A 22,879-nucleotide genomic window follows, 5' to 3' on the forward strand; every position below is an offset into this window, starting at 1 on the left:
TTGCATTCGCGGCGAGGACGGCAGCGAGGATCTGCCGGTGCGCTTGGGAGCGGCCCACTCTTTGGCTTTAATAGCTGGTTCGCGTCCCTTGAGCGGGAACGCGAACGAGAGCCCTCCGGCGGCCGCGTCCGACCTGGGACCATGGCTGCTGCTGCAGAGGTCGTTGGCGGGTCCTCCGGTGTTCGTCGCTCCGCAGGCTCGAGGTTGTTCATACCCGCGGGGACGGAACCAGAGTTCCGTTTGTAATGGCACTTTGAATGCCAGTGTTTTTGTTCATTGTGGCTGTCGAGGCCTGAACATGTATGTAATTTTGGCACGGAGCCGTGTTTTTTCCTCATTTTTGAGCACTAAGACTCGCCTGTTGGTTGCCTGAACCGCTTCACCAAGCGCGAGTCGCCCCGTGTAAAGGTGACGAGTGAGGTATCCGTATCCCGGAGGCGTAGGAGTCCCTCGGCTCGGTCGGCCTTGCTGTCCAAGGCTTCTCTAGCTTAGTTAAAGGGCCCCCTTGGTCGCTCTTCGATGAGCCGAGGCCAGGGGTAGCGGTATCAGCATGAACAGGGGCAGAGTTGGCTCGAAAAGGAAACCTGGTTGGCCGGAGCCTAACTGGGTCATCCGTTAGCGGGACCGACGCCGGAGTTGACCAGCCGAGGCCTCGGGTCGGGCTGACGTCCTTGGAGGACGGCTGGCCGAGGCCCCGGGGTGACCGGCGGAGCCGCCTGCTCGGGCCGGGTTCCCGGAGAAGACCCTGGCAGCGATTGCCCGGGCGTGGCGATGACGTCGTCCTTTAGAGTGGAGAACCTCGGACCGCGTCGCCGTCCGAGGCTAGGTCGGACCTCGCCGAAGGTGTCGTCGATGCCGAGGGTGCTGCTGCCCCCTTCCAGCGTCAAGACCCGAGCCTGCAGGATCGGATTGTCTTGTATTGTGTGTCTCCTGCGGCCGCCGAGGCCAGAACACACCCTCGCTATGTTGTAAAGCTGCATCTCTTTTCCTCTTGTTTCGAGTATCTGGACTTTTTTGTCGGTAACAGGAATGTTTGTGCGAGCGAGAGTTGCTTCTCGCGGAACGTGATGAGTGAGGTATCCGTATCCCGGAGGCGTAGGAGTCCCTCGGCTCGGTCGGCCTTGCCGCTTACGCGCACTCTTACCCGTCCATGGGGCTCTGTCACCGACTCAGTCGAGAAGGCTCGAAGGATCGCTTCGGCAGAAGAGCTTCCGAACGTGAAGACTTGTTCGGTCCGTGGAATCACTTATCCGAACGTGAGTTACTTATCGCAGAAGGTGATGAGTGAGGTATCCGTATCCCGGAGGCGTAGGAATCCCTCGGCTCGGTCAACCTTGGCTGCTTACGTGTACTCCGTCGTTTTCAGGATCCACTTTTCGAAGTAGTCAAAAAGCACGAAAGACATTCTGGCAGAAAAGATCTTTCTTCGAGGAAAATTTCGACGCAGAGGGGGTTCCCCCCTTTTTAGCCCCCGAGGGAGGGTCGGGCTTTGCCGAGGCGAGGCCGACCCTTCCTTGATGACTAAACTTTTGCGTGGGTGCGAGGTATATGAACAACTTGAAAACATCTTAATGGTAGAAGCGACGTAGCTGTTGGATGTTCCAAGCGTTGCCGTAGACCTCGCCTTGACTATTGGCCAGCTTGTACGTTCCGGGCTTCAGAACCTTGGCGATGACGAACGGTCCCTCCCAGGGGGGCGTGAGCTTGTGCCTCCCTCGGGCGTCTTGTCGTGGCCGAAGCACCAGGTCGCCCACCTGGAGGTCTCGGGACCGGACCCCTCGGGCGTGGTAGCGTCGCAGGGACTGCTGGTACCGCGCCGAGTGTAGTAAGGCCTTGTCCCGAGCCTCCTCCAGCTGGTCCAGCGAGTCTTCTCGGCTAGCTTGGTTGCTTTGATCGCTGTAGGCCCTCGTCCTCGGGGAGCCGTATTCCAGGTCTGTGGGCAAGACGGCCTCGGCCCCGTAGACTAGGAAGAACGGCGTGAAGCCCGTGGCTCGGCTCGGCGTTGTCCTCAGGCTCCAGACCACCGAGGGGAGTTCCTTCATCCATCGCTTGCCAAACTTGTTGAGGTTGTTGTAGATCCGAGGCTTGAGCCCTTGTAGAATCATGCCGTTGGCACGCTCTACTTGCCCATTTGACATGGGATGAGCCACGGCGGCCCAGTCCACCCGGATGTGGTGATCCTCGCAGAAGTCCAAGAACTTTCTGCCGGTGAACTGGGTGCCGTTGTCGGTGATGATGGAGTTCGGGACCCCGAAGCGATGGATGATGTTGGTGAAGAACGCCACCGCCTGCTCGGACCTGATGCTGTTCAGAGGTCGGACCTCGATCCACTTGGAGAATTTGTCGATGGCGACCAGCAGGTGCGTGTAGCCCCCGGGTGCCTTTTGCAAGGGGCCGACGAGGTCCAGACCCCACACAGCGAAGGGCCAGGTGATGGGTATCGTCTGCAGAGCCTGAGCGGGCAGGTGGGTCTGCCTCGCATAGAATTGACACCCTTCGCAGGTGCGGACAATTCTAGTGGCGTCGGCCACCACCGTCGGCCAGTAGAAGCCTTGTCGGAAAGCATTCCCGACAAGGGCTCGAGGCGCCGCGTGATGGCCGCAAGCCCCCGAGTGTATCTCTCGCAGGAGTTCCTGACCTTCGGCGACGGAGATGCACCGCTGGAGGATGCCAGAGGGGCTGCAGTGGTAGAGCTCCTTCTCATCGCCCAGCAAGACGAACGACTTGGCGCGTCGCGCCACCCGCCGAGCCTCGGCTCGGTCGAGGGGTAGCTCTCCTTGGTGGAGATATTGCAGGTACGGGGTCTGCCAGTCTCGATCAGGCGTGGCCCCGCTTCGCTCCTCCTCGACGCACGGTGCCTCACCCTCGGGGGCCGAGGGTACCTCGGGCTGAACCGAGGGCGCCTCGGGCCGAGCTGAGGGTGCCTCGGGCTGGGCCGAGGGTACCTCGGGCTGGGCCGAGGGCGCCTCGGGCTCGGGCGTGTCGTCGATCTTGACGGAGGGTTGATGCAGATCCCGGGAGAAGACGTCCGGGGGAACCGTTGTTCGCCCCGAGGCTATTTTAGCCAGCTCGTCCGCAGTCTCGTTGTAGCGCCGAGCGATGTGGTTAAGCTCGAGCCCATAGAACTTGTCTTCCAGGCGCCGAACCTCATCGCAGTAGGCCTCCATCTTCGGGTCGCGGCAGTGGGAGTTCTTCATGACTTGGTCGATGACGAGCTGCGAGTCACCGCGGGCGTCGAGGCGCCGGACCCCTAGCTCGATGGTGATCCGCAACCCGTTGACCAGAGCCTCATACTCAGCCATATTGTTGGACGCCGGGAAATGGAGGCGTAGCACATAGCGTATGTGTTTCCCGAGGGGCGAGATGAAGAGTAGGCCTGCGCCGGCTCCCGTCTTCATCAACGACCCGTCGAAAAACATGGTCCAGAGCTCCGGTTGGATCGGAGCCGTCGGTAGCTGGGTGTCGACCCATTCGGCCACAAAGTCCGCCAAGACCTGGGACTTGATGGCCTTCCGAGGGGCGAACGAGATTGTCTCGCCCATGATTTCCACCGCCCACTTCGCAATCCTACCCGAGGCCTCTCGGCACTAGATGATCTCCCCCAGGGGCAAGTGAGAGCACCTAGAGGGGGGGGTGAATAGGTGATCCTATAAAACTTTAAACTTAAGCCACAAAACTTGGTTAGACGTTAGCACAGTAATCGCCAAGTGGCTAGAGAGAAGTCTTAGCAAAACACAATAACCACAAGAGAATAATCACAGAGATGACACAGTGGTTTATCCCGTGGTTCGGCCAAGACCAACGCTTGCCTACTCCACGTTGTGGCGTCCCAACGGACGAGGGTTGCAATCAACCCCTCTCAAGCGGTCCAAAGATCCACTTGAATACCACGGTGTTTTGCTTTGCTTTTCTTAATCCCGTTCGCGAGGAATCTCCACAACTTGGAGTCTCTCGCCCTTACAAAGATGTTCACAAAGAAGCACGGAGTAAGGGAGGGATTAGCAACTCACACAAGACACAAAGATCACAGCAAATATGCACACACAAGACCCAGACTTGAGCTCAAGAGACTAGCACACTAGAACGGAGCTCAAATCACTAGAATGTCGAACAAGTGCGCAAGAATGGAGTGTGAGTGATCAAGAGTGCTCTAGGAATGCTTGGTATTTCTCCTCCATGCACCTAGGGGTCCCTTTTATAGCCCCAAGGCAGCTAGGAGCCGTTGAGAGCAATCTGGGAAGGCAATTCTTGCCTTCTGTCGTTTGGCGCACCGGACAGTCCGGTGCACACCGGACACTGTCCGGTGCCCGATTTCTTTCCTTAACTGGCGCAGCCGACCGTTGGCAGCCAGAGAGCCGTTGGCGCACCGGACATGTCCGGTGCACACCGGACAGTCCGGTGCCCCCTTCTAGCCGTTGGCACGACCACGTGTCCCGCGCAGATCGCGCGGCCGACCGTTGGCCCGGCCGACCGTTGGCTCACCGGACAGTCTGGTGCACACCGGACAGTCCGGTGAATTATAGCCGTACGTAGCCGGTGAATTCCCGAGAGCGGCCAGTTCGCTCGAGCCAGCCTGGTGCACCGGACACTGTCCGGTGCACCACCGGACAGTCCGGTGCTCCCAGACTGAGCAGACTTTGGCCGAACAAAGCCATCTCCTTTCCAATTCGATTTTTCCTGTTTCCAGCACTTAGACACAACACATTAGTCCATTAAATAATGTACTAAGTCTAGAAACATACCTTTTGACATGATTTGCACTTTGTCCACCACATTGCATAGATCAACACAAAAGCACTTGCGTTGGCACTCAATCACCAAAATACTTAGAAATGGCCCAAGGGCACATTTCCCTTTCAATCTCCCCCTTTTTGGTGATTTATGCCAACATAACATAAAGCAAGTAGAACAAGTGCAAAATCACTTCAAATAAAACTCAAATTTGTTTTGAATCAGATTTGACATATATGGATCATTCTTTGCCACCACTTGGTTTGTTTTTGCAAATCAAACTCAAATTTCTATCTCTAAGGCAAACACACATGTTAAGACATAAAGAGAGTCATTCCAAGAGAAATTGATTCAATATTTCAAAAACTCCCCTTTTTCCATAATCAACACTTCTCCCTAAGAAGCCACTTTTGACAAGAGAGACAATAAAAGAGTTTTGACAAACCAAAAGCTCTATTCTACTATTTTCAAAATCTCTCAAGTGGTAGCTGATCCATTTATCGCTTTGGCCTTTATTTTCTCCCCCTTTGGCATCAAGCACCAAAATGGGATTAATCTTGGCCCTTGAACCCCATTGCCTCACCAAAATCTTCAATAAAAATGCAAAGGCAATAAGAGTACATGAGATGAACATGGAATAAGTTACCCTCTCATCGGAGTGCAGTGGAAGTCTTTCATGGTCCAAGTCCACCTTTTTCCTTTCAATCCTTCTTTGAGACTAAATCAGCAAACTCAAGAACATGGTTAGTCTCAAAGGGTCAAGTTGTAACACATCTCCCCCTAAATATGTGCATCACTTTGCAACGGACTTGTGAGGTCCAGGGAGTGTTTGTACAACTTGAGCACCATAACTAAGCAACAAAATGCATAGGGAACATGATCAAAGGCATAAACACATGTATGCTATAAATCAATCCAGGTTCCGTGAATCTAAGACATTTAGCTCACTACGCAACCTGCAAAAGGTCTTCTCATCTAGAGGCTTGGTAAAGATATCGGCTAGCTGGTTCTCGGAGCTAACATGGAACACTTCGATATCCCCCTTTTGCTGGTGGTCTCTCAAAAAGTGATGCCGGATGTCTATGTGCTTTGTGCGGCTGTGTTCAACAGCATTTTCCGCCATGCGGATAGCACTCTCATTATCACATAGGAGTGGAACTTTGCTCAGATTGTAGCCAAAGTCCCTGAGGGTTTGCTTCATCCAAAGTAGTTGCGCGCAACACTGTCCTGCGGCAACATACTCGGCCTCAGCGGTGGATAGGGCAACGGAAGTTTGTTTCTTAGAGTTCCATGACACCAGGGACCTTCCTAAGAATTGGCACATCCCCGATGTACTCTTCCTATCGACCTTACATCCAGCATAGTCGGAATTTGAATATCCAATTAAGTCAAAGGTAGACCCCTTTGGATACCAGATCCCGAAGCACGGCGTAGCAACTAAATATCTAAGAATTCGCTTCACCGCCACTAAGTGACACTCCTTAGGATCGGATTGAAATCTAGCACACATGCATACGCTAAGCATAATATCCGGTCTACTAGCACATAAGTAAAGTAATGACCCTATCATTGACCGGTATGCCTTTTGATCAACAGACTTACCTCCTTTGTTGAGATCAGTGTGTCCGTCGGTCCCCATCGGAGTCTTTGCGGGCTTGGCGTCCTTCATCCCAAACCGCTTCAGCAAGTCTTGTGTGTACTTCGTTTGAGAGATGAAGGTGACGTCCTTGAGTTGCTTCACTTGGAACCCAAGGAAGTAGTTCAACTCGCCCATCATCGACATCTCGAATTTCTACGTCATCACCCTGCTAAACTCTTCACAAGACTTTTTATTAGTAGAACCAAATATTATGTCATCGACATAAATTTGGCACACAAAAAGATCACTGTCACAAGTCTTAGTGAAAAGAGTTGGATCGGCTTTCCCGACCTTGAAAGCATTAGCAATTAGAAAGTCTCTAAGGCATTCATACCATGCTCTTGGGGCTTGCTTAAGTCCATAGAGCGCCTTAGAGAGCTTACACACGTGGTCGGGGTACCGTTCATCCTCGAAGCCAGGGGGTTGCTCTACGTACACCTCCTCCTTGATTGGCCCGTTGAGGAAAGCGCTCTTCACATCCATTTGGAACAACCTGAAAGAATGGTGAGCGGCATATGCTAGCAAAATACGAATGGACTCTAGCCTAGCCACAGGAGCAAAAGTCTCCTCAAAGTCCAAACCTGCGACTTGGGCATAACCTTTTGCCACAAGTCGAGCCTTGTTCCTCGTCACCACTCCGTGCTCGTCTTGTTTGTTGCGGAATACCCACTTGGTTCCCACAACATTTTGCTTAGGACGAGGCACCAGTGTCCAAACTTCATTCCTCTTGAAGTTGTTGAGCTCCTCTTGCATGGCCAACACCTAGTCCGGATCTAGTAAGGCCTCCTCTACCCTGAAAGGCTCAATAGAAGAGACAAAAGAGTAATGCTCACAAAAATTAACTAATCGAGACCGAGTAGTTACTCCCTTGCTAATATCACCCAGAATTTGGTCGACGGGATGATCCCTTTGAATCATCGCTCGAACTTGGGTTGGAGGTGCCGGTTGCGCTTCTTCCTCCATTACTTGATCATCTTGTGCTCCCCCTTGATCGCACGCCTCCTGTTCATTATCTTGAGTTGGGGTTGCACCATTGTTGAGGAAGAAGGTTGATCTTGCTCATGTTGTTCTTGTGGTCGTACATCACCAATCGCCATGGTTCGTATAGCGGCCGTCGGAACATCTTCTTCATCTACATCATCAAGATCAACAACTTGCTCTCTTGGAGAGCCATTAGTCTCATCAAATACAACGTCGCTAGAGACTTCAACCAAACCCGATGATTTGTTGAAGACTCTATACGCCTTTGTATTTGAGTCATAACCTACCAAAAACCCTTCTACAACTTTGGGAGCAAACTTAGAATTTCTACCCTTCTTCACTAGAATGTAGCATTTGCTCCCAAATACACGAAAGTAAGATACATTGGGTTTGTTACCGGTTAGAAGCTCATACGACGTCTTCTTGAGGAGGCGGTGAAGGTAGACCCTGTTGATGGCGTGGCAAGCCGTGTTCACGGCTTCCGACCAAAAACGCTCGGGGGTCTTGAACTCTCCAAGCATCGTCCTTGCCATATCGATGAGTGTCCTGTTCTTCCTCTCTACCACACCATTTTGTTGTGGTGTGTAGGGAGCGGAGAACTCGTGCTTGATCCCTTCCTCCTCAAGGAACTCCTCCACTTGAAGGTTCTTGAACTCGGACCCGTTGTCGCTCCTTATCTTCTTCACCTTGAGCTCAAACTCATTTTGAGCTCTCCTCAGGAAGCGCTTGAGGGTCCCTTGGGTTTCAGACTTATCCTGCAAAAAGAACACCCAAGTGAAGCGGGAAAAGTCATCAACAATAACTAGACCATACTTACTTCCTCCTATGCTTAGATAGGCGACGGGTCCGAAGAGGTCCATATGTAGTAGCTCCAGGGGTCTTGATGTGGTCATCACATTCTTGCTGTGATGTGCTCCTCCCACCTGTTTACCTGCCTGACATGCTGCACAAGGTCTATCTTTTTCGAATTGTACGTTAGTTAAACCTATCACATGTTCTCCCTTTAAAAGCTTGTGAAGGTTCTTCATCCCCACATGTGCTAAGCGGCGATGCCACAGCCAGCCCATGCTAGTCTTAGCTATTAAGCATGCATCTAGACCGGCCTCCTCTTTTGCAAAATCAACTAAATAAAGTTTGCCGTCTAATACACCCTTAAAAGCTAGTGAACCATCACTTCTTCTAAAGACAGACACATCTATATTTGTAAATAGACAGTTATAACCCATATTGCACAATTGACTAAGAGATAGTAAATTATATCCCAGAGACTCAACTAAAAACACATTAGAGATAGAGTGCTCATTTGAAATTGCAATCTTGCCTAAGCCTTTCACCTTGCATTGGTTCCCATCACCAAATATGATTGAATCTTGGGAATCCTTATTCTTGACGTAGGAGGTGAACATCTTCTTCTCCCCAGTCATATGGTTTGTGCATCCGCTGTCGATAATCCAGCTTGAACCCCCGGATGCATAAACCTGCAAGGCAAATTTAGGCTTGGGACTTAGGTACCCAACTCTTGTTGGGTCCTACAAGGTTAGTCACAATTGTCTTAGGGACCCAAATGCAAGTTTTATCACCCTTGCATTTTTCCCCTAATTTCCTAGCAACTATCTTCCTATCCTTTCTACAAATAGCAAAGGAAGCATTTAAAGCATGATATATTGTAGAAGGATCATCCATAACTTTTCTAGAAACATGAACAACATTCTTTCTAGGCCCATGATGAACATATCTCCTAGACATATCTCTATTATGCATATACGAAGAACTAGAAGCAAACATAGCATGTGAATCATAAGCATGTGAATCATAAATTCTATAGTCATTTCTAGCATGTCTCCTATGATACATAACAACATGGTTCTTTTTAGTACTACTTGCCATAGGAGCCTTCCCTTTCTCATTGGTGGGAATGGGAACCTTATGGCTTGTTAAGTTCTTGGCTTCCCTCTTGAAGCCAAGTCCATCCTTAATTGAGGGGTGTCTACCAATCGTGTAGGCATCCCTCGCAAATTTTAGCTTATCAAATTCGCTCTTGCTAGTCTTAAGTTGAGCATTAAGACTAGCCAATTCATCATTAAGTTTGGAAATTGAAACTAGGTGTTCACTACAAGCATCAATGTCAAAATCTTTACACCTATTACAAGTTGCAACAATTTCTACACAAGATGTTGATTTACTAGCTATTTCTAACTTAGCATTCAAATCATCATTAATGCTCCTTAAGTTAGAAATTGTCTCATGGCAAGAAGATAATTCACAAGAAAGCATTTCATTTCTTTTAACTTCTAGAGCATGAGATTTTTGTGCTTCTACAAATTTGTCATGTTCTTCATACAACAAATCCTCTTGCTTTTCTAAAAGCCTATTCTTATCATTCAAGGCATCAATCAATTCATTAATTTTATCTACCTTGGTTCTATCTAGTTCCTTAAATAAACATGAATAATCTATTTCATCCTCATCACTAGATTCGTACTCACTTGAAGAAGCATAAGTAGAGTTTCGAGTACATACCTTCTTCTCCCTTGCCATAAGGCATGTGTGACGCTCGTTGGGGAAGAGGGATGACTTGTTGAAGGCGGTGGCGGCGAGTCCTTCATTGTCGGAGTCGGAAGAGGAGCAATACGAATCCAACTCCTTGCCTAGATGTGCCTCGCCCTTTGCCTTCTTATAGTTCTTCTTCTTCTCCCTCTTGTTCCCTTGATTCTGATCACTATCATTGTCGGGACAGTTAGCAATAAAATGACCAAGCTTACCACATTTGAAGCATGAGCGCTTCCCCTTTGTCTTGGTCTTGCTTGGCTGCCCCTTGCGACCTTTTAGCGCTGTCTTGAATCTCTTGATGATGAGAGCCATCTCTTCATCATTAAGTCCGGCCGCCTCAATTTGTGCCACCTTGCTAGGTAGCGTCTCCTTGCTTCTTGTTGCCTTGAGAGCAAGAGGTTGAGGCTCATTGATTGGACCATTCAATGCGTCGTCCACGTATCTTGCTTCCTTGATCATCATTCGCCCGCTCACAAACTTTCCAAGTATCTCCTCGGGCGTCATCTTGGTGTACCTAGGATTCTCACGAATATTGTTTACAAGATGAGGATCAAGGACAGTAAAAGACCTTAGCATTAGGCGGACGACGTCGTGGTCCGTCCATCGCGTGCTTCCATAGCTTCTTATCTTGTTGACAAGGGTCTTGAGCCGGTTGTACGTTTGGGTTGGCTCTTCTCCCCTTATCATAGCGAATCTCCCGAGTTCGCCCTCCACCAACTCCATCTTGGTGAGCATTGTGACGTCATTCCCCTCATGAGAGATCTTGAGGATGTCCCAAATTTGCTTGGCATTATCCAAGCCGCTCACTTTGTGGTATTCATCCCTGCACAATGAAGCTAGAAGAACAGTAGTAGCTTGTGCATTTTTATGAATTTTCTCATTAATGAACATGGGACTATCCGTACTATCAAAGTGCATTCCACTCTCTACAATCTCCCATATACTAGGATGGAGAGAGAACAAGTGACTACGCAATTTGTGACTCCAAAATCCGTAGTCCTCTCCATCAAAATGAGGAGGTTTACCAAGTGGAATAGATAATAAATGAGCATTTGTACTTTGAGGAATACGAGAGTAATCAAAAGAAAAGTTCGAATTGACCGTTTTCTTTTTCTCGTAGTCGTCGTCGTCCTTTTGGGAAGAGGAAGATTCGTCGCTGTCGTAGTAGACGATCTCCTTGATGCGCCTTGTCTTCTTCTTCTTCCCGTCTTTGCGCTTGTGGCCCGAGCCCGAGTCAGTAGGTTTGTCATCCTTCGGCTCGTTGAAGATAGACTCCTTCTCGTTGTTGTTGACCACCATCCCCTTTCCCTTAGGATCCATCTCTTCGGGCGATTAGTCCCTTCTTGAAGAGAACGGCTCCGATACCAATTGAGAGCACCTAGAGGGGGGTGAATAGGTGATCCTATAAAACTTTAAACTTAAGCCACAAAACTTGGTTAGACGTTAGCACAGTAATCGCCAAGTGGCTAGAGAGAAGTCTTAGCAAAACACAATAACCACAAGAGAATAATCACAGAGATGACATAGTGGTTTATCCCGTGGTTCGGCCAAGACCAACGCTTGCCTACTCCATGTTGTGGCGTCCCAACGGACGAGGGTTGCAATCAACCCCTCTCAAGCGGTCCAAAGATCCACTTGAATACCACGATGTTTTGCTTTGCTTTTCTTAATCCCGTTCGCGAGGAATCTCCACAACTTGGAGTCTCTCGCCCTTACAAAGATGTTCACAAAGAAGCACGGAGTAAGGGAGAGATTAGCAACTCACACAAGACACAAAGATCACAGCAAATACGCACACACAAGACCCAGACTTGAGCTCAAGAGACTAGCACACTAGAACAGAGCTCAAATCACTAGAATGCCGAACAAGTGCGCAAGAATGGAGTGTGAGTGATCAAGAGTGCTCTAGGAATGCTTGGTATTTCTCCTCCATGCGCCTAGGGGTCCCTTTTATAGCCCCAAGGCAGCTAGGAGCCGTTGAGAGCAATCTGGGAAGGCAATTCTTGCCTTCTGTCGTTTGGCGCACCGGACAGTCCGGTGCACACCGGACACTGTCCGGTGCCCGATTTCTTTCCTTAACTGGCGCAGCCGACCGTTGGCAGCCAGAGAGCCGTTGGCGCACCGTACATGTCCGGTGCACACCGGACAGTCCGGTGCCCCCTTCTAGCTTTTGGCACGGCCACGTGTCCCGCGCAGATCGCGCGGTCGACCGTTGGCCCGGCCGACCGTTGGCTCACCGGACAGTCTGGTGCACACCGGACAGTCCGGTGAATTATAGCCGTACGTCGCCGGTGAATTCCCGAGAGCGGCCAGTTCGCTCGAGCCAGCCTGGCGCACCGGACACTGTCCGGTGCACCACCGGACAGTCCGGTGCTCCCAGACTGAGCAGACTTTGGCCGAACAAAGCCATCTCCTTTCCAATTCGATTTTTCCTGTTTCCAGCACTTAGACACAACACATTAGTCCATTAAATAATGTACTAAGTCTAGAAACATACCTTTTGACATGATTTGCACTTTGTCCACCACATTGCATAGATCAACACAAAAGCACTTGCGTTGGCACTCAATCACCAAAATACTTAGAAATGGCCCAAGGGCACATTTCCCTTTCAGGAAGGATGACACCACAGTTACCGGATGAGACTCGAAGTAGTGTCGCAACTTCCGCCGTGTCAGAATCACTGCATACAACAGCTTATGAACTTGTGGGTAGCGGATCTTGGTTTCGGACAGTACCTCGCTGACGAAGTAAACTGGCCTCTGAACGGGCAATGCATGCCCCTCTTCTTGCCTCTCGACCATAATCGTGGCGCTAACCACCTGAGTGGTCGCGGCGACGTAGACCAAGAGGGCTTCTCCGGCAGCTGGAGGCACCAAGATAGGCGCCTTTGTGAGGAGCGCCTTCAAGTTCCCGAGAGCTTCCTCGGCCTCAGGGGTCCAAGTGAAGCACTCGGCCTTCCTTAAGAGGCGGTACAGAGGTAGACCTCTTTCGCCGAGGCGTGAGATGAAATGGCTCAGAGCCGCGAGACATCCCATGACCCTCTGTACGCCTTTCAAGTCCTTGATGGGCCCCATGCTGGTGACGGCTGCGATCTTCTCCGGGTTGGCTTCGATGCCTCGCTCGGAGACGATGAACCCCAAGAGCATGCCTCGGGGCATCCCGAAGACACACTTCTCGGGATTGAGCTTGACGCCTTTCGCCTTGAGACATCGGAATGTCACTTCAAGGTCGGAAAGGAGGTCGGAAGCTTTCCTCGTCTTGACTACGATGTCATCGACGTAGGCCTCGACCGTGCGGCCAATGTGTTCGCCGAACACATGGTTCATGCACCGCTGGTATGTCGCGCCCGCATTCCTCAAGCCGAACGGCATGGTGACATAGCAGTACATGCCGAAGGGTGTGATGAAAGAAGTCGCGAGCTGGTCGGATTCTTTCATCTTGATTTGATGATACCCTGAGTAGGCATCGAGGAAAGACAGGGTTTCGCACCCAGCAGTGGAATCCACGATTTGATTGATGCGAGGCAGAGGGTAGGGAACCTTCGGACATGCTTTGTTGAGACCAGTGTAGTCTACACACATCCGCCATTTCCCCCCTTTCTTTCTCACAAGCACAGGGTTGGCAAGCCATTCGAGATGGAATACCTCTTTGATGAACCCTGCCGCCATTAGCTTGTGGATCTCCTCGCCTATCGCTCTGCGCTTCTCCTCGTCGAATCGGCGCAGAGGCTGCTTGACGGGTCGGGCCCCGGCCCGAATATCCAGCGAGTGCTCGGCGACATCCCTCGGTATGCCGGGCATGTCCGAGGGACTCCACGCGAAGACGTCGGCGTTTGCGCGGAGAAAGTCGACGAGCACTGCTTCCTATTTGGGATCGAGCCTGGAGCCGATCCGGATCTGCTTGGAGGCGTCGCCGCTGGGGTCGAGGGGGACGGCCTTAACCGTCTCCACTGGCTCGAAGTTGCCGGCAAGACGTTTCACGTCTGCACCTCCTTAGAGAGGCTTTCCAAGTCGGCGATGAGGGCCTCGGCGTACTCCACACACTCCACGTCGCATTCAAACGCGTGTTTGTACGTGGGGCCGACGGTGATGACCCCGTTGGGGCCCGACATCTTGAGCTTCAGGTAGGTGTAGTTGGGGACGGCCATGAACTTCGCGTAGCATGGCCTTCCCAGTACCGCGTGGTAGGTTCCTCGGAACCCGACCACCTCGAACGTCAGGGTCTCCCTTCAGAAGTTGGAGGGCGTTCTGAAGCAGACGAGAAGGTTGAGTTGTCCGAGGGGCTGGACGCGCTTGCCGGGAATGATCCCATGGAAGGGCGCAGCGCCTCTTGGTCGACGAGCGGCGATAAAGTCACGTCGGGGACTGATTGCACCGTCGTCTCAGGTACGAGGGTGACGTCCAGCAAGCTTTTCGCGAGCGCGCTGGCGTCGTCCGCTTGCTCGGGATTGGCGTGTCGCGGGGAGACGACGCTCATCTTCGTCTCAAGCGCGAAGTCGATAGCCGGTGCGCCCCCCGTTGGGGTGCCGGCGCTGTCGACTCGCTCGACAGCCGACGAGGCGCTGCCTCCTGCTTGGCCTTGGTTGCCCTGCCTTCCCCTCCGTCGGCGGGGAAGAGGACGGGATGAGCTCGAAGGTTGTTCTTCCACCACGCGGGGAAGACGTCGTCGATTCCGCCGCCGGCGGGCGGGCTGTCGGCCGCCATTGTCGTTGTCGCGCGGTGGTGGAAGGAGTATCATGTCGTAGCTGCCGTCGAGGGACATGAACTCAAGACTCCCGAAACGGAGCACCGTCCCGGGTTGGAGAGGTCGCTGGAGACTGCCCATCTGGAGCTTGACGGGAAGCTGTTCGTCAACACACAGCAGGCCCCTACCTGGCGCGCCAACTGTCGGTGTTTCGAGATCAGGGGTCCCTGGGCCGACGAGTGAATGTCGCCGCGTGCCCTAGCCTAGATGGGTCGAGCGCGAGGGCGAGCGCGAAGGGGGGAGAGCGAGGCGGCCGGAGACCGGCGTGAGAGAGGGGGGAATCCCGCGGCCTTCGTGTTCGTCCCGCGGCCAGGTCGGGTGCGCTTGCAGTAGGGGGTTACAAGCGTCCACGCGGGAGAGGGAGCGAGCGGCTCCAAGCGAGCGCCTGTCTCGTCCTTGTCCCCGCGCGGCCAACCCTCTCTAAGAGGGCCCTGGTCCTTCCTTTTATAGGCGTAAGGAGAGGATCCAGGTGTACAATGGGGGTGTAGCAGAGTGCTACGTGTCTAGCGGAGGGGAGCTAGCGCCCTAAGTACATGCCGTCGTGGCAGCCGGAGAGATTTTGGCACCCAGCTGGTGTGATGTCGTGGCCGTCGGAGGAGCGATGGAGCCTGGCGGAGGGACAGCTGTCGAAGCGGTCGCGTCCTTGCTGACGTCCTCTTGCTTCCGTAAGGGGGCTGAGAGCCGCCGTCGTCACAGAGTACGCGGGGCGCCATCATTGCCTATCTGGTGGAGCTAGCCAGATGGGACGCCGGTCTTGTTCCTTGCGGCCCGAGTCAGCTCGGGGTAGGGTGATGATGGCGCCTCCTGTTGACGTGGCTGGTCTGCGCCCTAGGTTGGGCGATGTGGAAGCTCCTCCGAAGTCGAGGTCGAGTCTGTCTTCCGTGGCCGAGGTCGAGTCCGAGCCCCTGGGTCGGGCGAGGCGGAGTTCGTCGTCTTCTAGGGCTGAGCCCAAGTCCGAGCCCTGGGTCGGGCGGAGCGGAGTTCGCCGTCTTCCGGGACTTAGCTCGAGTCCGAGCCCCTGGGTCGGGCGAGGCGGAGTTCGTCGTCTTCTAGGGCTGAGCCCGAGTCCGAGCCCTGGGTCGGGCGGAGCGGAGTTCGCCGTCTTCTGGGACTTAGCCCGAGTCCGAGCCCTGGGTCGGGCGGAGCGGAGTTCGCCGTCTTCCGGGACTTAGCCCGAGTCCGAGCCCTGGGTCGGGCGGAGCGAAGTTCGCCGTCTTCTGGGACTTAGCCCGAGTCCGAGCCCTGGGTCGGGCGGAGCGGAGTTCGCCGTCTTCCGGGGCTGAGCCCGAGTCCGAGCCCTGGGTCGGGCGAAGCGGAGCTTCCTATGGTGCCTTCGGCAGGGCCTGACTGCCTGTCAGTCTCACTCTGTCAAGTGGCACTGCAGTCGGAGTGGCGCAGGCGGCACTGTCCTTCAGTCAGGCCGGTCAGTGGAGCGGCGAAGTGACGGCGGTCACTTCGGCTCTGCCGGGGGGCGCGCGTCAGGATAAAGGTGTCAGGCCACCTTTGCATTAAATGCTCCTACGATTTGGTCGGTCGGTGCGGCGATTTAGTCAGGGTTGCTTCTTGGCGAAGGCAGGGCCTCGGGCGAGCCGGAAATACATTCGCCGTTGGAGGGGGGCCTCGGGCGAGGCAGAAATCCTCCGGGGTCGGCTGCCCTTGTCCGAGGCTAGGCTCGGGCGAGGCGTGATCGAGTCGCTCGAATGGACTGATCCCTGACTTAATCGCGCCCATCAGGCCTTTGCAGCTTAATGCTGATGGGGGTTACCAGCTGAGAATTAGGAGCCTTGAGGATACCCCTAATTATGGTCCCCGACAATTTTTAAATAAAAAAAGAACTTTGCCGAGTGCCCAGATCTAGGGCACTCGGCAAAGTATATTTTTAAATTTAAAAAATATTTGCCGAGTGCGAGATCGCGGGCACTCGGCAAAGAGCTCGACCTTAATCAAACCGACGCGGGTTCTCTTCTTTGTTCTCGCTCGCTCTCTTCTCTCTCTGTTTGCTCGCAAAACCGCCGCCGCCGTCGCCGTGATAGCAGGCGCCGCCGCCCCGGCCATCCGCCCGCTCGCCCGGACCACACCGGCCCCCGCCCGCCCCGACCATCCGCCTCCGACCCCGCTCACCCGTTCCACGCCGGCACATGGTACACGCTCTTTTTTATTTAGGTATATAACTTTCGATTAGACATGATTTCTAACCATCTCGTTGGTTTTCTCGCAGTCGGCGGCACATGGTGGCGCGCCTTGCTCCACGTTCTCGGCATATGCTATGGCCCACAAGGGGAAGGCGACGTCCGACGTCACCTACAACCCGGATGACGGGCCCGAGGCGTACACCAACCCCGCCATCCACAACCGCCTCAGTGAGTACACCGCCATGGCCAAGGAGGTCCATGGGCCAGATTACGATCCGAGGACCGAGGACATCGACAGAGATGTCCTCATGAGGGTCGGAGGAGGCAAGAGGCATGGGCGGTACTGGATTGCCGACGGGGCAATCAACTCGTCCTCCACTCCCACTCTCTCTCAGGTGCGAGCAAGGAGCACGAGCGTGAGCCCAGCCATACGACCTCGGCAGGACAGCTCACAGCATCGTATCCAGCAACTTCAGGTTATTCCTTATCTATTCATCGTTCATTGATTATTATATATCTTCTCTTTGCATTATCGTAACATTAGGGGGAAATATTACAGACTCAGCTAGATGATGAGAGGAGGCAACGTGAGGAGCTGGAGAAGAGGATGGCGGAGATGTTCGCGTACATGCAGAGCCTTGGCGCCGCACAGGGTCATGCTCCACCACCTCCGTTGTTCCCTGCAGCTGACCCTGCTGAGTTCACTACTTCTGTGAGTATCAAAATTTTAGTACTGCATGATATATATTCAAATGTTCTCACACATACAATCTCTTCTCTGTGCAGGGTCAATCGGTGGCGTCGAACAACCCTCATGCTTTGTCCAGCCCTTCGTCGAACCAGTCCAGATGCCCACCTCATTGATGATCTGTTTTGTGATGATCCAGACTTATATTTGTGAGTGTTGGTGATGTTAGTTAGACTTGGTCTTGTGAGATACTTGGTGATGTTAGTGATGATCTAGACTTATATCTGTTTTGTGATGATCCTGACTTATATTTGTGAGACTTATATTAGTGAGACTTTGTGATATATATGGTGTTGATGATAAATGTGTTCATTCTGTGATGCGATTGATATATAATGTGATGTGAATGATATATATCTTTTGTTTGTTTGGATGGAACAGCAAAAACAAATAAAAAAGAGACATCCTGGTCACTTTGCCGAGTGTAACACTCGGCAAAGGGTCGCTTTGCCGAGTGCTATGACCATGGCACTCGGCAAAGAAGGAAACCTGGGAACCGATAAAGCCATCTTTGCCGAGTGCTGACCATGGCACTCGGCAAAGAAGGAAACCTGGGAATCGGCAAAGCCATCTTTGCCGAGTGCTGTTGCCAAGGCACTCGGCAAAGGGACTGGCAAAGGGGCCCACTGGAGGACTCTTTGCCGAGTGCCGGTCCACTAGACACTCGGCAAAGAGTCCTCCTTTGCCGAGTGCCTACGAGAGCTCTCGGCACAGAGACTGGCGGTGGGGCCCACTGGACCCGTCTTTGCCGAGTGCCAAAGAAGACACTCGGCAAAGGATCTGTCACCGTCACTTGGCGCCGTGATGGTGACTTTTCTTTGCCGAGTGTCAAATGGCACTCGGCAAATTCTTTGCCGAGTGTCCAACAAAAAGTACTCGGCAAAGAGACCGCTGCCGATGTACAGTTCGCCGAGCGTTCTTTGCCGAGTGTTACACTCGGCAAAGCCTTTGCCGAGTGTAAAATAGCCTTTGCCGAGTGTCTAAGACACACGACAAAGGAGCTGTGTCCGGTAGTGATCCATCGCTTTGGGGTCCCGAACTCCATCATCACCGACAATGGCACACAGTTCACTGGGAAGAAGTTCCTGGACTTCTGCGAGGACCACCACATCCGTGTGGACTGGGCCGCCGTAGCTCACCCCATGACGAATGGGCAGGTGGAGCGTGCCAACGGTATGATTCTGCAGGGACTTAAACCGAGGATCTAATACGACCTCAACAAGTTTGGCAAGCGGTGGATGAAAGAGCTACCCTCGGTGGTCTGGAGTCTTAGGACGACGCCGAGCCGAGCCACGGGTTTCTCGCCGTTCTTTCTAGTCTATGGGGCCGAGGCTATCTTACCCACAGACTTAGAATACGGTTCCCCGAGGACAAAGGCATACGACGACCAAAGCAACCAGACCAGCCGAGAAGATTCATTGGACCAGCTGGAAGAGGCTCGGGACGTGGCCTTACTACACTCGGCACGGTATCAGCAGTCTCTGCGACGCTACCACGCCCGAATGGTTCAGCCCCGAGGCTTCCAGGTGGGAGACCTGGTACTTCGGCTGCGACAAGACGCCCGAGGGTGCCACAAGCTTACTCCTCCCTGGGAAGGGTCGTTCATCATTGCCAAGATTTTGAAGCCCGGAACATACAAGCTGGCCAACGATCAAGGCGAGGTCTACAGCAACGCTTGGAACATCCAACAGCTACGTCGCTTCTACCCTTAAGATGTTTCAAGTCGTTCATATACCTTGCTTTCTTTACATACATAAATAAAGTCTAACCGTCAAGGAAGGATCAGCCATGCCTCGGCAAAGCCCGACCCTCCCTCGGGGGCTAGAAGGGGGGAACCCCCTCTGCATCAAAATTTTCCTCGGAAAAGTCTTTTGCCGGAACGTCTTTCGTGCTGTTTCGACTGCTTCGATAGCAGGGTCCTAAAAACGACGAGAGTACACGTAAGCGGCAAGGCCGACCGAGCCGAGGGACTCCTACGCCTCCGGGATACGGATACCTAACTCATCACCTTCCGCGAAAAGTAACTCACGCTCGGATAAGCGATTCTGCTACCGAACAAGTCCTAACGCTTGAAAACTTTTCTGCCAGAACGACTTTCGTGTCGTTTCGACTGCTTCGATAGCAGAACCCTAAAAACGACGAGAGTACACGTAAGCGGCAAGGCCAACCGAGCCAAGGGACTCCTACGCCTCCGGGATACGGATACCTCACTCATCACCTTCAGCAAAAAGTAACTCACGCTCGAACGAGGGATTCTGCTACCAAAAAGGTCCTAACACACGAAACAAGAGGAAAGGAAACACAGCTTTATAACACGACGATAAAAGTGTTTAGCCCTCAGCGGCCGCGAAAAACATACGCATACTACAGACAAACTGTTCCTGCAGGTTTAGACATCGGCAGGGGGAGCAGCAGCACCCTCGGCGACGTTTCCACCCTCGGCGGAACCTGGCCCAGCCTCGGACGCCGATACGGGCGGAAGGATCTCCACCCCGAAGGAAGACGCCAACACCGCGCTTGGGCCCTCACAGCCAGGGTCTCCACCAGGGTCCCGGCCCGAGCGGACACCTCGGTTGGCCGCTCCGAAGCCTCAGCCAGCTGTCCTCTGAGGACCTCAGCCCGGCTCATGGCCTCGGCAGCGTGACTCCGGGGTTGGCCCCGCCCGCGGATGACCTGGCCAAGCTCCAGCCGCCGCTGCTGCACTACCTCGGCCTGGGAAGCCGCCAGCTCCCGGGCCGATGAAGCCTCTTTTTGAGCCGACTCCGCCTCTGTCCACGCCGACACCGCTGCCTCCGGCTTTAGCTCATCGCAGAGCGGCCAAAGGTTCTAACACTCAGCAAGAGAAGCCTTGAGCGGCAAGGCCGACCAAGCCGAGGGACTCCTACGCATCCGGGATGCAGATACCTCACTCGTCACCTTCCGCGCAAGGCAACTCACGCTCGGTTAAGTGGTTCCGCTAGCCGGCAGGCAAGTCCTAGTGCTCGAAATGAGGAAGAAACACGGCTTCACGCCCAAATGCCCAAATGTTCAGGCCTCAGCGGCCACAATGAACAAACACCCATACTTAGGGTGCCATTACAAATGGGACTCCGGTTCCACTCCCGCGGGTACGAACAACCTCCACACCAGAGGGCCTGCGGGACAACAAACTTCAGGTGGCTCGCCGGCGGCCACTCCATCAGCAGCGACAACGACCTCCGCCTCGGGCGGCAAGACAGCTGCAGTGATGGCCTTAGGGCAAACGCTGCTGCTGAAAGGCCCTCGTTCACGTCCCCTCACGGGGGACGAGAACCAGCCATTAAAGCCAAAGAGCCGGAGGTCCGGAGCGCAGGTGGCACGGACGGTCTCGTCGGTGGAAGCAACCGCTTCGGCAGAGGCAGCCTCACCTATGGCGACCACCACCTCAGCACCGACGACGGCAGCCACCTGTCCACCGACACTGCACCAGCGAGCGGCGGTCGCCCAAAGCGCACCGGCAGGTCCTCACTCCCGCTCTCGCCACAAGAACGAGAACGGGACCGTCCCAGAACACGAGTACCGCCCTCGCGGCGTACGACGTGTTGCGCAAACCCCGGTGCAGCCGGCGACCGTCGCCCGGGTGGAAGACGGACAACTGCACCCTGTCCAGGCAGCAGCAGTTCGCCTTCCCCCGCATGGCTGGAGGATGCCCTTCTCCCCCGAATGTCGGAGGAAGAAGCGGGTCGCCAGCCCTCGCGGAGGCAGGCCTCAACTCGGTGCGCCCCCCCTCCCCAGCCTGGATGATGAACATCCTTGAAGCTGAGGGCGGGGCAGAGGCCGCAGCCCGGCTTGCTTCTCCCCACCACGAGGCCTACGGTCATCATCCTGGGTGACCGTCGGCGGGGGACTGCAACTGGGCTGCGTGATGAAAATCCTTGAAGTCGAGCGATGTCTGAAGAGCGCCAACCCCCGCGGGGTCGCGCTCCTCCAGCAGCAGCAAGAAGAAGGCGACACAGGTGCTCCCCATCCGGGGGCTCGGAAGGTGGAAGGGCGCAATGCATGAGGGGAGTGCGGAGGCATGTCTACTGCTCGGGGGATCGATCCCTTTTTAAAGGCGACCCTCCCCACTCGCATTCCGAGCGTCACGGGCAAAGTCTCCACCGACGAGCTCCAGGGTTCCCACCCTCCGGCGCGGGGACTGGGTCCCACATGTCATGCGGGCTGACCATAAACGGAAGAAGCCAAACCGCTGCACGCGAAGCAGGTAACCGCCCCGCGGTTATAAGCGTTCCCCCATCCTCGCCGAAACCAGCGGGCGAAAGGGCGGACCGCCATGCAGGAGGCGTGCAACCGCGCCACGGTTGTGCACCCTTTCGGCTTCATCGTGTCCGGTGGATCAGCATGAATGCCCAGGCCCGCATGTCATGCAACCGGCGCAATGGTTACTGCGTGCCAGGAAACCGCACCGCCGCTCGCGCTAATGTCGCGTCTTCTCGACTGCGGAACCAGTGCTGCGACTCAAGGCAGCCTTGCGCATGACCCAATAGTGCCAATCGAGCACAACGATCACGGGTCAGTCAGCCGCGGGGGGAGGCGCGACGGTCGATATGGCCAAAAGTGGGCCGACAGTAATTGCAGCAGCAGACGAGCAGAAGCAGCCGTCAAATCGCCTGCAGGCTCGCGTCCCCTCCTGAAGCGGCAGGAGAACCGTCTCCCACGGCATGAAGACGACGCGCCCGTGTTCCGTTCCTCGAACGACTCACGCACGCGCAAGGGCCGCCCCACGAATCGCCCGTCCCGTCGCATTAACTCCTCGGCAGGGCAAGCGACACCTTTGGCAGGCGAAGCGGGCGTCGTTTCACCTCCGTCGTGATGACCGTGTCAAAAAAGGTGTGCCGCGCCATTTAAATTCATATCCTTTCCCTCTTCCTCTTTCTCTCTCTTACTACAGGGACCGGGAAAGGGGATATTTCGAAAAGGATAGTTCTCAGCGAAGGAAACGGGCCCCCGAGCCCTCCTACTGATCAGGGGTTCGAAGGTTGGCCCCTCGGAAGGGTTCGACAGCCAGAGCACTCGGGCTCCGAGCCCATTACTGATCAGGGGTTCGAAGGCTGGCCCCTCGGAAGGGTTCGATAGCTGCCCAGAGCACTCGGGCTCTGAGCCCATTACTGATCAGGGGTTCGAAGGGTAGCCCCTTGGAAGGGTTCGACAGCCGCCCCAGAGCATTCGGGCTCCGAGCCTATTACTGATCAGGGGTTCAAAGGCTGGCCCCTCGGAAGGGTTCGACAGCCGCCCCAGAGCACTCGGGCTCTGCGCCCATTACTGATCAGGGGTTCGAAGGCTGGCCCCTCGGAAGGGTTCGACAGCCGCCCCAGAGCATGCAGAGTGAGGGAT

Source organism: Zea mays, chromosome 2, assembly GCF_902167145.1.
Source record: "Zea mays cultivar B73 chromosome 2, Zm-B73-REFERENCE-NAM-5.0, whole genome shotgun sequence".
Lineage (NCBI taxonomy): Eukaryota > Viridiplantae > Streptophyta > Magnoliopsida > Poales > Poaceae > Zea > Zea mays.